Source organism: Gigantopelta aegis, chromosome 3, assembly GCF_016097555.1.
Source record: "Gigantopelta aegis isolate Gae_Host chromosome 3, Gae_host_genome, whole genome shotgun sequence".
NCBI classification, from domain to species: Eukaryota; Metazoa; Mollusca; class Gastropoda; order Neomphalida; family Peltospiridae; genus Gigantopelta; species Gigantopelta aegis.
The window spans coordinates 75,601,276-75,618,499 of record NC_054701.1 but is presented as its reverse complement, the minus strand read 5'-3'; positions in this window follow the sequence as shown (position 1 = coordinate 75,618,499).

Sequence of the window (17,224 nt, the reverse complement as noted above, 5' to 3'; positions counted from 1 at the left end):
TTTTCTTAATGTGTGGAAAAAAGTGTGCATTTGGAAATAGCGGAGATAGGTGCTGGAAAATATAGTAGGGTGCTGGAAAATATAGTAGGGTGCTGGAAAATAAAGAGGGGCGCAGAAAAATAAAGGAAGGCGGAGAACGTGAAAGGAGGCGGCAAAATGCAATAGCAGGGCGGGCCGCCCCGCTTAAATGGAGCAACGAGAACACTGCTGTGACATACTATTATATAGAAATAAGTCTACACTTGATATTATAGACCAAATTCCAATCACCAAAAGCATCGTAATGTGTGTATATAAAGTACAAAGATGAAATGTGGGACTGAATGTCCAGATACCATGGATGAACGTTTTGGTTGCAGTCACACTTTCCTGTTAGTAGTTAGTGTTAGTATGTTCCCGTATTTCTTTTTATCAGTATATAAAACACAATCACACACACACACGCGCGCGCGCACACACACACACACACACACATACTCACACACAAATACTCACACACATACTCACACACACATACACACACAATTCATACACACACACACATACATACACACACACACACAATTCATACATACATACACACACACACACATACAATTCATACATACATACATACATGCACACACAGACAGACGTGTATACATACATACATACATACATACATACATACATGCATACATGCATGCATGCATACATACATGCATATATACAGGCATGCATACATGGATGTCTCAATAGCTCAAAAGGTATCGTGGCAAGTCTAAAACGGCATGGGACAATTTGTGAGGCCAGAAAGGATTTAATTATCCCTTGCGCCAGTGCGTTAATACATCAGTGCATACATATAGACGCATCTTAAAATGGACAGATACCTTCACATTCAGTGCACCCAGTGGGTTATTTTTTAGTTTCAGTGAGTTATATACAAACGTATCTTTTCTTTTGTTTAGCCTAAGTTTGACCTTTTAATGGAAATTCATATTAACAGTGATTCGACAGATTTTACTAGTTTTACGGACTTCCTTATGGTTTCTATAAAAATCAACAATCCTGGGCCCCATCCACGAAGCGATCTTAGCCATAAGATCACCTTAAGTGTATAACTACTTTATGCACTTAAGTGTATAACTTAACTACACTGTTGAGAAACCTGTCAGCCGACAACAATCCTGGGGATTATTTATTTATTTATTTATTTTCATTATCTTTTCTTTTTTTTAATTCCTTTTTTTATTATAATTTGTTTTGTTTTTTTGTTGTTTTTTTTCTATTTGTTTATTTTACTTCCTTCTATTATTTCTTCTTTCCTTTTTGTGGTAACGTTTATTAATATCATAACCTATTATTTGTATTATTATATAATGTGTATCCTATAACATTAATGTAAGGTAGTGATACCAAGACCCCCAACCCTGGCATTACCGTATTTCTTTTCTGGAGATAATAAACTTTGGGGAAAAAAACAAAAACATTAACTACCTTATGTATTTAAGTGTAAAACTACCTTATGCACTTAAGGTGATCTTAGTGCTAAGATCGCTTCGTGCAACGGGGCCCTGGTATGTAGTCTGATGATTCATGTTTAAGTGTTATTATATGACTCAAAATTAAAAACAGTACACCTCACAATATACGCATATTATTACCACACATGCCAAATGAAGTGCAGATCCGGGATTTGTAGACATTTATGACGATATGTCACGCATGAAATTATTCTTAACTGGCTCTGTGTCTTTTCATTTTACCCTATTAATAGTAATAGTAGTTAGCAGTAGTACTTTGTAGTAATTGTAGTAGTAGTAATAGTAGTAGCAGTAGTACTTTTGAAGGTCATTGCAGATAAGCTACAAATGGAAGGTATGCATTTTACTGACTGCACGTGTACAATTGTATCATTTGTGCCTACGTAGATGTACTGTACTGACAGTAATGTATTGACGCCTTCTCTTTCGGGGGGGGGGGGGGGGGGGGGGGGGGGGGGGGGGGGGGGGGGGGGCCTGGACGTAGCCCAGTGGTAAAGCGTTCGCTTGATGCGCGGTCGGTCTAGGATCGATCCTCGTCGGTGGATGCATTGGGCTATTTCTCGTTCCAGTCAGTGCTCCACAACTGATCAAAACGTGGTATGTACTATCCTGTCTGTGGGATGGTGCATATAAAATATACCTTGTTGCTAATCGAAAAGAGTAGCCCATGAAGAGGCGACAGCGGGTTTCGTCTCTCAATAACTGTGTGGTCTGACGCCATATAACCATAAAGAAAATGTGTTGAGTGCGTCGTTAAATAAAACATTTCCTTCCTTCTCTTTCAGTGTCGGAGGTAAAAAAAAACAATGGAAAAGCCTCCGTAACACATACATGCGGTACAAGAAGGACACCCAGAGCAAAAGTGGACAGGCTCCCAAACCACCAGTTAGATGGAAATAATGGCGAAGTATGCAGTTTCTGAAGCCGTACACTGTCTACGGAAGGTACGATAATTCTAATTATAATTGTGATGACACCATTCTATAAATATTAACACGGTCCACCATCGCCAAAATCGATTAATATTAATTTTTGTTGATTTCAGAACTTCAGAAAATATGCCTAATTTCAGTGGGGATGAAAGTGGCGTTGATGAGGATGAAAAGTAAAGTAAAGTTTGTTTTATTTAACGACGCCACTAGAGCACATTGATTTTTTATCTTATCATCGGCTATTGGACGTCAAACATATGGTCATTCTGAGACTGGGTTTTTTAGCGAAAACCCGCTGTCGCCACATAGGCTACTCTTTTACGACAGGCAGCAAGGGAGCTTTTATTTGCGCTTCCCACAGGCAGGATAACACAAACCATGGCCTTTGTTGAACCAGTTATGGATCACTGGTTGGTGCAAGTGGTATACACCTACCCATTGAGCCTTGCGGAACACTCACTCAGGGTTTGGAGTCGGTATCTGGATTAAAAATCCCATGCCTCGACTGGGATCCGAACCCAGTACCTACCAGCCTGTAGACCGATGGCCTAACCACGACGCCACCCAGGCCGGTCTTGATGAGGATGAAGACCCAAATGTAACTGCCCATGGAAGTTTTCCCACTACAACTAGGGAGAGTAACAGCGAAGGTGACACCATAGGACCAGAACCACTCACGTTACTGTCATCAACACCCAATTCTGTAGGGAAAAGACGGGGAAAAGAATGTTTCTGATCCACTTGCAGACAAGGTGATGGATTACCTGTGTGAACGTCAACATTCCGAACATTCCTGAACGCATGCCAAGCAAGTGGAGACCCCTGATGCTGATCTTTTATTTCTCCAAAGTTTGCACACTTCGTTCAAGAACATCGAGCCCCGTGACAACTCATTGCGGAAGATTCAAATTCAGCAACTGGTTCATGAAGGTGAATTTCCTTCACAGCGAATGACCTACCCCCAAACAGCAACGTCTCAGTAGATTGTTTTCAAATTGCAATATAGCATGTGTGTGATAATTATAATTATAATTATAATTACAAAGACGACTTTAGTTCGTGTCTGGAGACCTTGAAAAAATAACCGGTATGGTATTAGTTTTGGGCTGAATAATTTTATGTAAAACATTAATTTCTAAACATAGCCATGCTGGAAGGTCACACATAGAAGAACACACACACACAAATGTCATGAATATGTATTGTTGTACCCTCTGGGTCGAAGAACGCAAAAAGACGTTATCTTTATAGCCCTCATATAATAACTGAATTTAAAAAATAATGGACTACACTGATTTGTTTTTTGTGTTTTGTTGTTGTTGTTGTTGTTGTTGTTGTTGTTCCTATCACGCATAATTATATATTGTGGGTGTAAGGTGTCTGTAGGTGGATTCCGCAAATTATTATAGCAAAGACTTCAGCTCTTTTGTTGTTGTTGGGTCGGTGTCTCTCTCTTTGTCTGTCTGTCTGTCTGTGTGTGTGTGTGTGTCTCTCTCTCTCTACTAATGACACAATGAAGCGGGTTTTCTCTCTAAAACTGTATGTTAAAATTACCAAATGTTTGACATCCAATAGCCGATGATTAATAAATCAGTGTGCTCTAGTGGTGTCGTTAACGCAACAAACTTTAACCTCTCTTTTTCAGTTTTTCTTTTCTTCTTTTTATTTATTTATTTTACTTTTCTTTTTTGCACATCGAACCTTGATCTGAAATTTTCAAGAATGGCATTTATTTAACTATGACGTACGGTTTTCAGCTGTTTGAAGAACATTTCAGCTTTTATTCAGGTCTGTCTTCCTAAAAGCGGTGTTGCCATGAGCAGGTTTTATTACCCCAATTTCAGATTTAGTTTCTGTTTGTTTGATATAACGGTTTGTTTGTTTTTTGTTTGTTTGTGATATTATTTTTTTAGAATAACATTTAACGAATTTTAACATAGTTAAAAATTTAAATATACGAATCCACGGTTATTGTTTTCTCTTTAGTTGATGTAGAAGTAGGACAATACTAACGGCTTAGTATCCTAGATGTTTAAGCCTGTTCAAATGTGGCATATACTTTGACTTTTACATGAGAAATTGATCTCATATTAAGCAAGAGGAGGGGAATAAAACGAACATCTATCTCTTTGTAAAGAACTGCTTAAAATCTGTAAAATATACGCTATTAAAATTTCAGAATAAGGTGTTGTAATATACGCGAAATATAGTAAATATATTTATATTCAAAGGGTTTCATTTTCAAACTTACAATAGAGAAGAGAAGGGGAATAAAATGAAGATATGTCTGTTTGTAAAGAACTGCTTAAAATCTGTAAAATATACGCTATTAAAACTTCAGAATAAGATGTTGTGATATACGCGAAATATAGTAAATATATTTATGTTCAACAGGTTTCATTTTCAAAATTACAATGCCTTCAGTTTGAAATAAATCACATAATATACTATACTAATAGTAAATTGATGCAATGTAATTTATATGAATTTGAACAATGTAGGCCTACTTTTTGTGGAAATGCATAAGAGATATTAATTCATCTAATTGCTGAATGTTGGTATGTACGAACCAGTTATTGTTTGGTATGGATCTTCTAAAATACTTGATTATTTTTTTAATATTCCCTTTTATTAGGCCTTTTATTAATTTTTCAAAATTTGACTTCATTAGTTTGCGTTTGTTACTAATTAAGTAATACATACATACATGTGTAATGAAAACGACACTAATAAATTTGAAAACATGTGTCACGGGGATTCTATAATTCCCGTAACTGAATAAAACACGATTATCAAATATCTCTCCTAACCGTATATCTATTAGATCTCTCTGTAACAGGCGGTTAAATCCTAGTATGGCTCGTCTAGGTATGATCAGAGATACGATCTTATATAAAGTATATATTATTATAGCACGTTAGTTCTCTAGAAACACAACAAAAACACAATACACTTTGGAATCTGTATTAATCTACGCTGACAAATGTACAGCCGTAGTAGTTAATTAATAACAACAATAATAACAACCCAGAACTGATCACTTAATTAGTTAATCTCTAGGTGTCTAGTTACACAATATGCGAATCACTTCACCGTTACACCACACCCACACGTGTGATAATTGAGAAACGCTTCCAGGAGAAGTTAATTAATAAAGGAATTACAACACCATTCCTAACTGGTTAATTTTTAATTAACCCTTACTACTCGTTCAGTAACGTGTGATAATTGAGAAACGCTTCTTGGGGAACTTAATTAATAAAGGAATTACAGCTCTATTCCTAACGGGTTAATTTTTAATTAACCCTTAACTACTGTTTCAGTAATCTTGTAACACAGAATTAATACTGGTACCTATCACAATAAAGACAATAACCTACAGTTTACCTAGGTCGTCTAGGATGACTGGCTAAGCTTTATATTACCAAATACTCGTATAATGTTAGAACAAAAAGTCTACGATTTACTTCGTCAGATGACCGAAGACACTGTCTAAAGAATATTGGTATAATACAGTATCAAAATATTTAAAGTCACATCAATCACATCAAAGTTATACACAGAGCAGAAATAAAAATATTTACCAAAGTCCAACGGACTACGTTCCCTGGGAGCCGTCCTTTTCGTTCTCCTCGATATCTCTAAAACACTAGCTATTTATTATAAATCAGGATTTTGCCTGGGGGTACAAGGCGGTACCTCACGTATCATCTCATATTCTACCTCTACTAGAGTCGGTATATTTCTCTCTGATCGTCAGTCTGGCTGTCGCCAACCGCGAGCAATCTCCTGGCCATAAACAGCACTACCGGAGATATTACGTAACTACTAGCCACATGGCCTCCGCACCTGGCTGGGTGTGTATTAGGCGTACCGATCGAGGACCGTCGCGCAGAAGTATTACGTAACAAGTTGCCCATCTGGGCTTAAGTGCAATGAAACTGCACACGGCACTCTAACACAATTAAAATCGCCACAGGCGAAACAAATTTAAGAGCATGTACCGTCACAACATGTTTGGAACATATTAAATCTCATAAACAAATAGAACTATATTCATTCTTTTTATACTCTCCGGAAAAGGCTTTTACAATACAAAAAAGATTGGAAAATATTGCTTGAGGCATTGCCGTCATAAAGGTATTTTTATATATGTTTAAGTTTAATCAGATTTTAGGTGTGTGTACTGTGTGTATTTAATTAAGTGAATGTAAGATGAAATAAAAATGAAAAAAACGTTTCGCTCATTTGAATAGTTTTATTTTCAAAAATGAATGCGGTTGCCCCGATATTTGAACGGCAATCTTGGAATCCGTAATTGACGCAAAACTGTCTTCGCGGAAGAAACACCAAACATACCCTTCCCTCCCTCCCTCCCTCCCCCCCCCCCCCCCCCCACACACATAATTGTGGATGAAAATGTACGGGGTTTTTTTTTGAGGGGGTGGGGGTGGGGGGGGTGTCTTTCTTTTGCTAACAGGACAGAAGATTCGATTTCCACTCAACATATCGTACTGGGCGTTAATAAACACCACACGGTTCAACTTCAGCTTTATTTTTGTTCGTGCTTATATCCAATTAAGGTTCAGTCACGCTGTCCTGGGCACAAACCTCAGCAATCTAGTCGGTCTGTCCTGGGCCGCGTTCCACGGAGCGATCTTAGTCCTAAGAATCGCTTAAGTACATAGGGTAGCTATGTGCCTACGGTAATCTTAGGACTAAGGTGGCTTCGTGGAACGGGGCCCAGGACAGTGGGTTAGTTGTTAGTGGTTAGTGAGAGAGAGAGAAGAGGGTGTAGTGGTCTTACACCTACCCACTGAGTCGTTAAAACTTGCTAGATGGAAGCCGGTACCGGGCTGCAAACCCAGTACCTGCCAGCCTTATGTCCGATAGCTTAACCACGACACCACCGAGGCCGGTCCACACGGTTCTTTTGGCAGACGACAAAAAGGGAGACAACTCCCTCCAGACCCATGAATTTAAACCGCCTGGCTTTTATCTATTCATGTTACACTTATGGCTTTAACTTTTAGGGTACGGGTGCTGGTTTTCAATCGATCACGTTCGGGGCTATATTTACTATACCTTAGCACCCACTGCTAATTTTCACACCGCTATTCAACGGTCATCATGGAGTGATCAATACAATATGAATGTGTTATACTGATGATACTGATTATTTATAAAATATAACTACACTGGCATAGTCCGTCCCACAGGGATCGCCTTTTTCATACTATGAAATTTACTACAAGTTATTTATTTCTCAGCCAATTGTTTTCAAAATTGCACACAAAAATAGTTTGGGGTTTGTTTTTTCCCAAAATACTTTTACTTTTTTTCTTTCGTTAAACCACAATGAAATTATTTACAAAAAAAAACATTTGTGTAGGTTGATGAGACGGATTATACATGTATATACTAGTAAGTTTGTCCACATGCATTGCGGTAACTGGTAAGTAATGTCATAATCATATTTACAGTTGTCATAACCAATGACATTGGTTAAATAAAGTCTGATACGGATCATCGTAAAACTTATTTCTTTCAAATATGTATTTGATAAAAAAAATTAAGAATGTACCCTTTGTTATTTCTTAAAGCTCTGTTAAAACTTGTAGTAAAACAATAATTCATCAAAATCAGAAATGTCCATAAAGTTGGTATCATGTAATTCATAATCGTGATTTTCATTACAAACAGGCATATTTTTTGGCAATTTTGTATTAATTTTGGATGTTTAACAACGAACGGAAAAAACCTATTTCAGAAATTGTTAAAGACTTTGGAAACTTATATACAGGTACCCTTTGTGGTGTGAATATTATGAAATTCTATTTTTGCTTTTGGTCAGTCCTACAGATTTAGCACTTTAAAATGTTACATGGGGTTAAAAATATAAGTTCACAAAACCTACTTTTGCGTGATACTATTTTTCATATTTTTGGTAAAATATTTTGAAGATACCTACCATGGTTTAGTAGTAGAATATAGAATATAGACCCTAAATCTGCATTTTTAATAATTTTGTTTGCTGTTTTATGAACTGCAACTATTGGTGTGTGTGTGTGTGTGTGTGTGTGTGTGTGTGTGTGTGTGTGTGTGTGTGTGTGTGTGTGTGTGTATATATATATATATATATATATATATATATATATATATGCTCTCGATTATTATAACAAAACACAAACTGCAAAGCACAATTAACGTTAGAACAATTAAAAGATATTGTGCAACGCACTGTCATGAATCACTGTTAAAACAGTGATGAGAAAGATGTTCCGGAAACCACCCCCCTGTCTTGCACCACCGGATTTTTGCAAGAGGGATTAGCTGCATTTATTGTTTTTTCCTCCAGTAAATTCGCATGTATCAGTTCACTGGTTATTCCAATTTGGAAATTAAACAAAATGAATGGACTGAATTTGAATTTTGACTATAAAATTATCGACAAAAGTAATCAGTTTTCTATGACGTACTGTCATGAATCCTGTCAAAACTGAGAAGTGCCTATAAACTCTGAGAAGTGCCTGTAAAGATGAGAAGTGCCTATGCACCACCAGAAGTTCCTGTAAACTCTGAGAAGTGCCTATAAACTCTGAGAAGTGCCTATAAACTCTGAGAAGTGCCTGTAAACTCTGAGAAGTGCCTATAAACTCTGAGAAGTGCCTATAAACTCTGAGAAGTGCCTGTAAACTCTGAGAAGTGCCTATAAATGAGAAGTGGATGAATGTAAATTCTGAGAAGTGCCTATAAACTCTGAGAAGTGCCTGTAAACTCTGAGAAGTGCCTGTAAACTCTGAGAAGTGTCTATAAAGTAATTTTAAAATTAAAAATAAATAAAACATGCATTGTCTTTCAAAGGGAAGTAAATTGTACAGTATTTTGACATAGTGTTCATGAAATTCTATTTACAGTATTTTGACATATTTTTAGTTTGCTGATAAGTTGTACCGTACTATAGATTAAAATGACATTCCTGAGTTTGCTGCAATTTGTAAGATGTTATCGACTAACAGAGACTTTTTAACGACTGCAATTAAATATCAAATACAAAACGTGTTTCTGATCATTCTAATATTTGTACTAGGTTAAATTTTATTTTATTTCCTAAAATATTTTTTTTTAATCCAGTTTGGGCTTCTTACAAATATTAAGACGACCAGAAATATTGTACATCGTAGAAATATTGTATTAGTCTGAAACATCTTACCATGCAGCAAACTCAGGAATGTCCCTTTAAATCATGGTATCGAATACAATTGCATCAAACAGGGAGTGGGCGCGAGACGTAGCCCAGTGGTAAAACGCACGCCTGATGCGCCGTCGATCTAGGATCGATCCCCGTTGGTGGGCTATTTCTCGTTCCAGCCAGTGCACCACAACTGGTATATCAAAGGCAGTGGTATGTGTTATCCTGTCTGTGGGATGGTGCATATAAAAGATCCCTTGCTACTAATGGAAAAATGTAACGTGTTTCCTCTCTATGACTGTATCAAAATGACCATGTTTATCATCCAATAGCCGATGATTAATAAATCAATGTGCTCTAGTGATGTCGTTAAACAAGACAAACAAATAAACAAACAGGGGGTATGCGGATTGTTGGCCACACTGTCCTTGATACACTGTTCTGTTGTTGTTTGCACACGACGAAATAGGGCGACCCCTCGCGCCCCACCCACGGGTTGAGTCCGTCAGGAAGACCCTTGCAGGACCTCACGTTACACGGAATGCAGTGGGCGGGTCGACACTGGTAGGCTTCGTAGTCACCTGAAAGGAAGAACGTGTCTTCTGCAATCCAACAATTATTCGTTTGTCTCGGACACTGGTATATTAAAGGCCTGGGTATGTGATATCCTGTCTGTGGTATTCCTGATGATGCATATAAAAGATTTCTTGCTACTAATGAAACAAATGGAGCGAGTATCCTCTCTAAGACTATATGTCAGAATTACCACATGTTTGACATTCAATAGCCGATTATTTATAAATCAATGTGCTCTAGTAGTGTCGTTAAATAAATCAAACTTTAACTTGTTCAACTGAGTTGTCTGTGTCTGAATTATCTAAAACATTGCGATTAACGACCCTCTAATTGAACATCTTAACTATTGTGTGGAGATATTCTACCATATTGAAGAGTTAAAGGGACAGACCCTAGTTTCAGCCCACGAAAATGCATACTAAGTTTAGTTAATCTACAAAACTATAAACACATTTGGATAAAGTTACAATTGAGTGAAACATGAATATGTGACTTTGAAATGGTGAAAGACTAAAACTCGACTCCATAACTGTTACCTCTCAGACGCTCGTGCGTTTTTAAAACTAGGTGAAAAAGTAAAGTTTGTTTTATTTAGCGATGCCACTAGAGCACATTGATTTTTTATCTTATCATCGGCTATTGGACGTCAAACATATGGTCATTCTGACACTGTTTTTTTAGAGGCTACTCTTTTACGACAGGCAGCAAGGGATCTTTTATTTGCACTTCCCACAGACAGGATAGCACAAACCATGGCCTTGGTTGAACCAGGTATGGATCACTGGTCGGTGCAAGTGGTTTACAACTACCCATTGAGCCTTGCGGAACACTCACTCGGGGTTTGGAGTCGGTATCTGGATTAAAAATCCCATGTCTCGACTGGGATCCGAACCCAGTACCTACCAGCCTGTAGACCGATGGCCTGACCACGACGCACATATTGTCTATGGTAAAATTCACTGAACAATCTTAATGGCCTATCTGGATCCATTATCAACATTGCGCAGACACATGCTCATAAAATATGGCCTGGCAACATCTATAGTATCCAATTTCAGAGGATTAGTGGGAAATCTGAATACATTGTATTTACAAACTCGAGAATTGTACATTTGTAAAGAAATTTAGAACACTTATGCTAATGTAACGACACATACATTTCTAGCAATAGCATGTTCCTTTGGAACTAATGTTTCAAAAAGGCAGATGACTCGCTAAAGCCTTCCAAATGTATATTCTTCTACCAACGTCGAGGAAATTATGTTTAATATTAGATTCTGTATGAATAAAACCACATAAGAAGTTAAATGTTATGTATTGTAAACATTGTGCATACTATTTGTAAGTTCTTCAACGACACTACTAGAGCACATTGATTTATTAATAATCGGCTATTGGATGTCAAACCTTTTGTAATTCTGGCATATAGTATCAGAGTGGAAACCACTACATTTGTTCATTAGGAGCAAGGGGTGTTTTGTATCCACCATCCCACAGACAAGATAATAGATACTTGTCGTCGTGCACTGGATGAGTCCACCGACGGAGAAATATATTTTTGACGGCACGTTCCTTGAAACTATCGTTTGTACTCTTAAATAATGACTTACCAGTACATGTATATGATAAAATATTGGTTACGTAGAGTACGAGGACAAACAAACTTTGAAAACATCAAAGTATAATATTACTAAATGTGTGCAAATAGTCGCAAAACTAACTTTATTTGATGCCTATATACTTCAGACAATTCAGTATTCTTCGTCAGTATATTGTAGACACATGGTCACGAAAGCTTAATAGTTGAAAATTAAACAGAATGATACACAGGTTGAAAATTCAAAATGGATCAAATAGCACACTAGGCATGTGTAACACCATATATTGTGAAACCTGCAGCAGTTATGGAGATATACGAATACCACTAGTTATGTGGGGTTTCTTTTGGAGGGGCGTGCAATCCCGTGCTCCCTGTTAAAAACCCGGGTAATGAATTTATTACCTTTTAGATCGGTTTTATAATTAAACACAAATTACAGCAACAGTCAAACTTTTAAACAAAGCACACACACATATTTTGAGTTGTAATATATTTTAATAACATAATATACCATTAAATTCTGTAATATATAATAACATAACATATAATCAAATTCCTAAAAACTTATTGGATACAAAAAAACTATGTATGATATTTGCAGCTTTTTGTTAGCTGCTTGGGTATGAAGAGTGTCAACATTCTAATTTCAAAAGCAGACGATTTGTAAACAAAGAGTGGACAACTTTTATCACCTTATTATCTTGAGTGTTTTAAACGTTCATGATTATTCATGATTATTCTGTACTCGTGTCGGGGGTGGTGGGGTGGATTGAACACCCGCAGCCGAAAAAAAACATATTTGTCGGGTTATACTAACTTTTAGAACTTGTAAGAAAGCATGTCAAGTCATTACTTAAAATATTTGCATGACAATTACAGGCACCGCGGAGCACCCCCAATAATTCTAAATCAAAAATAAATTATTATTGGTAGTAAATCTTAATTAGGGCAGAGATGAATTTTACTTGTAGAATGCAGGAAATTGCATTTCAGGATATCTAGTTTTCAAAATTTTACAGGGGAGGATACCCACGAACTCCCTAAAATCCGAACCAAAGTGTTAACAATTACGTTTAATTACCGTTAGATTTCCCCCAAATTTTGTCCAGACACAAATCGTCGAAAATAAACCATTAGTATTTACAGTGATAGAGATTCCACATACGAGACTGTAACGATGTCAGGGATATCGACTTCGCTGAGATCGCATCGGGCAAAATACATGCAGTTTTCTGCCGTCTGCCATTTTGCTTGTTATGGAATACTCTTCCTTGGGGATTTAAATGTTTTTAAAACACCGCCAATAAATTTAACTTAATATTCGTACTACAAAACAATTCACGGTCTAGTAAAGAAATACTATGGTATATAGATGCATGTTGCTTTATTGAACAAAAATGTATTGAAACAAATAGTGATATTCATCACCAACGACATGTTCATCACATAAACAACAGTTACGTTTATCTCTAGGAATATTCTCCAACCTTCCAACTTTGTTTGGTAGTTTGGGGTTGGTAGTACGATACTTAACAAAAGTAGATCTATTGTTTTTATTTAGTAATAATAAATAAGGTTCCAAGTTAATGCTGTCTTTAAAAAATATGTAATTAGTATCTTTGCTTGAATGATGAACAATATCTTTCCATGTTTGCAAATACTGGTCCTCCAGTCTCTCTAAAATAACGTTACTCAAATGACCGCAGTAAACATAATTTTGCGATAACCATACAAAACTAACTCGTTTCATTCAAAATAGTTTCAATAAATTTAAATAATTTGTATGTATAGATTCCATTAGCATAATCAGATAGTAATGCCATATATATTCGCAGATATAGTTTATTCACATTACTACCACATTACACCAATAACTAATCATTATAGCTTTCACATAGATAATAAGTGGAAATCTTCCAAGCTCACCATATACCATATACATACAATGTAGGTGTACTGCATTTCACGCCAAGAATACTTCTTAGGAACCTAGTATGTACACTTTCAATAATAGAACAATTTTCAAAACTCCATATCTCATAAAAATTTAATAAAATAGGTAAAATGGTTTGGTCAAAAAGTTTAAGTCGGCAATCAATAGGCAAACTGAGGTTACATATTCGAGATTTAAACAAAAACGTGGCTTTTGTGGCTTGTTCCACGATACGTTTCTTTGCTAATGTGTGGTTCTTTGAAAAATACAATCCAAGGTACTTATAACAATCAGTTACCTCTAACATGCTATTATCTATAGTAAACACAGGAGGTCTACGACCTTTTTACCCCAAAACAACAACTTTTGTTTTTGCTGTATTAACAGTCAGTTTCCATCTAATACAGTAATTATGGAATACATTTAACACAATCAATTTATTAAAGGGACATTCCTGAGTTTGCTGCAGTTTTTATAATGTTATCGACTAACAGAGACTTTTTAACGACTATAATTACATTTCAAATATATTTTTCTGCATAAAATATTAGTGGCTGTAATTAAAGATCGTTCATACGTTATTTCATTTTATTTTCTTATGGATATCCGAATGAGACCCCCTGTCTAAACTCATTTTGTATGCAGGAATGTCCCCTATTTTTATGGATATCTGAATGATGTCCTCAATGCACCACATATTATAGTGGGTCAGGATTAAACGTCGTTCAAGTGCATATTACATCTTAAAATAATATCTAACATGAAATGTGTAGTGGACATTTATTTTTAATAATAGTAATAATAAACAACAAAAAAAAACACTCGAAGGGCTGTTATAAGCGTACGAGACGGGGGGGGGGGGGGAGGGGGGCAGGGGTCAACTGCCTCCTTAGTTCTGAAGCAAAACTTCAAATTCGAGCAAACAGAGAGATATTCGGGCAAAATGTGTTAACCTAAGACCTTTTTACCATGTATTTTCATCATTCTACTCTCAAAATTATTTGTAATCCATGTAAAATGCGCAGTGATTCGTTTTCAACCCTATATAGCTTCTTGGTAATAATACTAATATGAATAAATGTTGTTATCCAGATTCGGGCATTTTCGTTTAATTCGGGCAAAAACCAGCCTGCCTCTAGAAATATGGGAACCCGTACGCCTATGAGGGCTGTTAAATTTACCCCATCATATCAATGTACAAATAGTGACTATATTGCCACTGGGCTACATGGTTTACATGTGACAATAGGGTTATTTATTTTAATCGTGTTATTTTAGACGTATATTATTAATATGGAATTTATGGACTACCACACACCGTTTCCAGTTGTTTTGAGGGGTTTTTTAATATTGGACATTCAGAAGTTATCTGGATGTACCGTTTCAAAACCCATACTGCATCAAAAAGGTTAGAATATTACAGTATACACTAATAAACTAAAAATAAAAATAAACATCGCACTATATATTGAATTTAATGTTCATATTTTAATGATAGAATTTTATATATATTCTTCAAAAAAGGTAGGGGAACTCTAATAAGAATTTACAATTGCCAAAAGTGTAAGGTATATTAGCTGTGGGGAATGGTTATATAATAATAGTGAATTAATTGGGCAACCGGTAGTTCAGTATTACAGTAGGTTTTATGACCACCAAAGATCTTGAAGGACGATTGGGGTCAGAAGTGAAATTTGAAAGTTGACGGGTTTTTTATCAGTAAATCGCAAATTCAAACAATAAAAATGACTAAAAACAAAACAATAACAACTGTATGATCAACAGAATGAAAACGATTGACAGAAATAATGTTCTACAGTGATTAATGGACCTTCCTGGAAATGGTCAAAATCGAGAATAACACCCCACGCACGTGTACGGGGCAACTGCGTGATGCATGTGCAAACTATGGAATGTGTTTCGGTGTGTTGATAAACAGACCTGAACGTTCTTTACTAGGATGTCTGTGGTCAAAACGTATGTTTTAATATTTCAGATTCCCCTACTTTTTTTTGAAGAGTATACATTAGGTTATGTCTCTGTCAATAATAACAAGAAAAACATCGTTATTTCTACACTACGCGAGATCGTTGCTTATCGGCTTCAAAACTCATATCGCGAAGATATAGGTTTTTAATAAGCGAAAAACTACACAAACTACATAAAACAATCTAGCGCATTTTTGGGCCAAACGTGCAGAAAAAAATCTTCAAAAATAAAATTTTCCGATTTGTGGTATTCCCATTCAAAATGAATTCAAGACTTAACAAATTTATTCAATGAGGCGTGTGTTGTTCGCGGTGGAAAAAATATGGTCGGTCTATTCCAGTTTATACTTTCGTACATTCAGTCAAGCAAATCACGTGACATTTCGTACACCCCACCCCAGCAAATCCTTTACTTTCCGGGGGCGGGACGTAGCCCAGTGGTAAAGCGCTCGCTCGATGCGCGATCGGTCTGCCCATTGGGCTATTTCTCGTTCCAACCAGTGCACCACGACTGGTATATCAAAGGCCGTGGTATGTACTACCCTGTCTAAAAGATCCCTTGCTGCTATTCGAAAAGAGTAGCCCATGAAGTGGCGACAGCGGGTTTCCTCTCTCAATATCTGTGTGGTCCTTAACCATATGTCTGACGCCATATAACCGTAAATAAAATGTGTTGAGTGCGTCGTTAAATAAAACATTTCTTTCTTTCTTTCTTTCCTTTACTTTCCCGCAAATCCGCAAATCCTGTATCTTTCCGCACGTGTGGTATTAGTTATTGACCAAACAAAACGCATGGAATTTATCTAAAAGGTAATAAAAGGAAATACAAGGATTTAGTTGAATGAACACCAAAATGTTAACATTTTATTTAACAACAGAAGCTATATTTATGGTTTTAAAGCTAAGTAAACAGCATACAGATCAAACCTCTTTGAAGCATGCCAAAATTGTCATTGTTGAAAAAAAAATTTGTAAGGCAAGGCAAGGCGAGGCACGGCATGGAGTGGCACAGGTCAGTGTTTCACGGCACGAGACAGGACGTCACGACATGGCACGATACGGCTCGGCTCCGCTCCACGCTGGTCATACGGATAAAGCGATAGCGGCTGGATTAATTACGCTGCGGTTATAGCGCCAGTCTGGATTTTATAGATTTTAAACGTGATTCTTTCAGAGTTGGTTGGTGATTTGTAGCAACATGTAGTCAAATAAGTGTGGGAAACATGGGAGTGATTTCAGCGATATTAAGTCCGTAAACAAATAATATGTTTGCACAATGATATATGTTCAGTAAAATTCAAGTACTTCTCTTCTGATTTCTTACATTTAATGCTAAACAATGTAATACCTGCTATACGACTAAAATTATTAATCATTTAAGAATATACACTTTTAGCAACTGAATTTACATACTCAATGGGGCGGGTGGTAGCCTGGTGATAAAGCGCTCGCGTGATGCTAGTGCACCACGACTGGT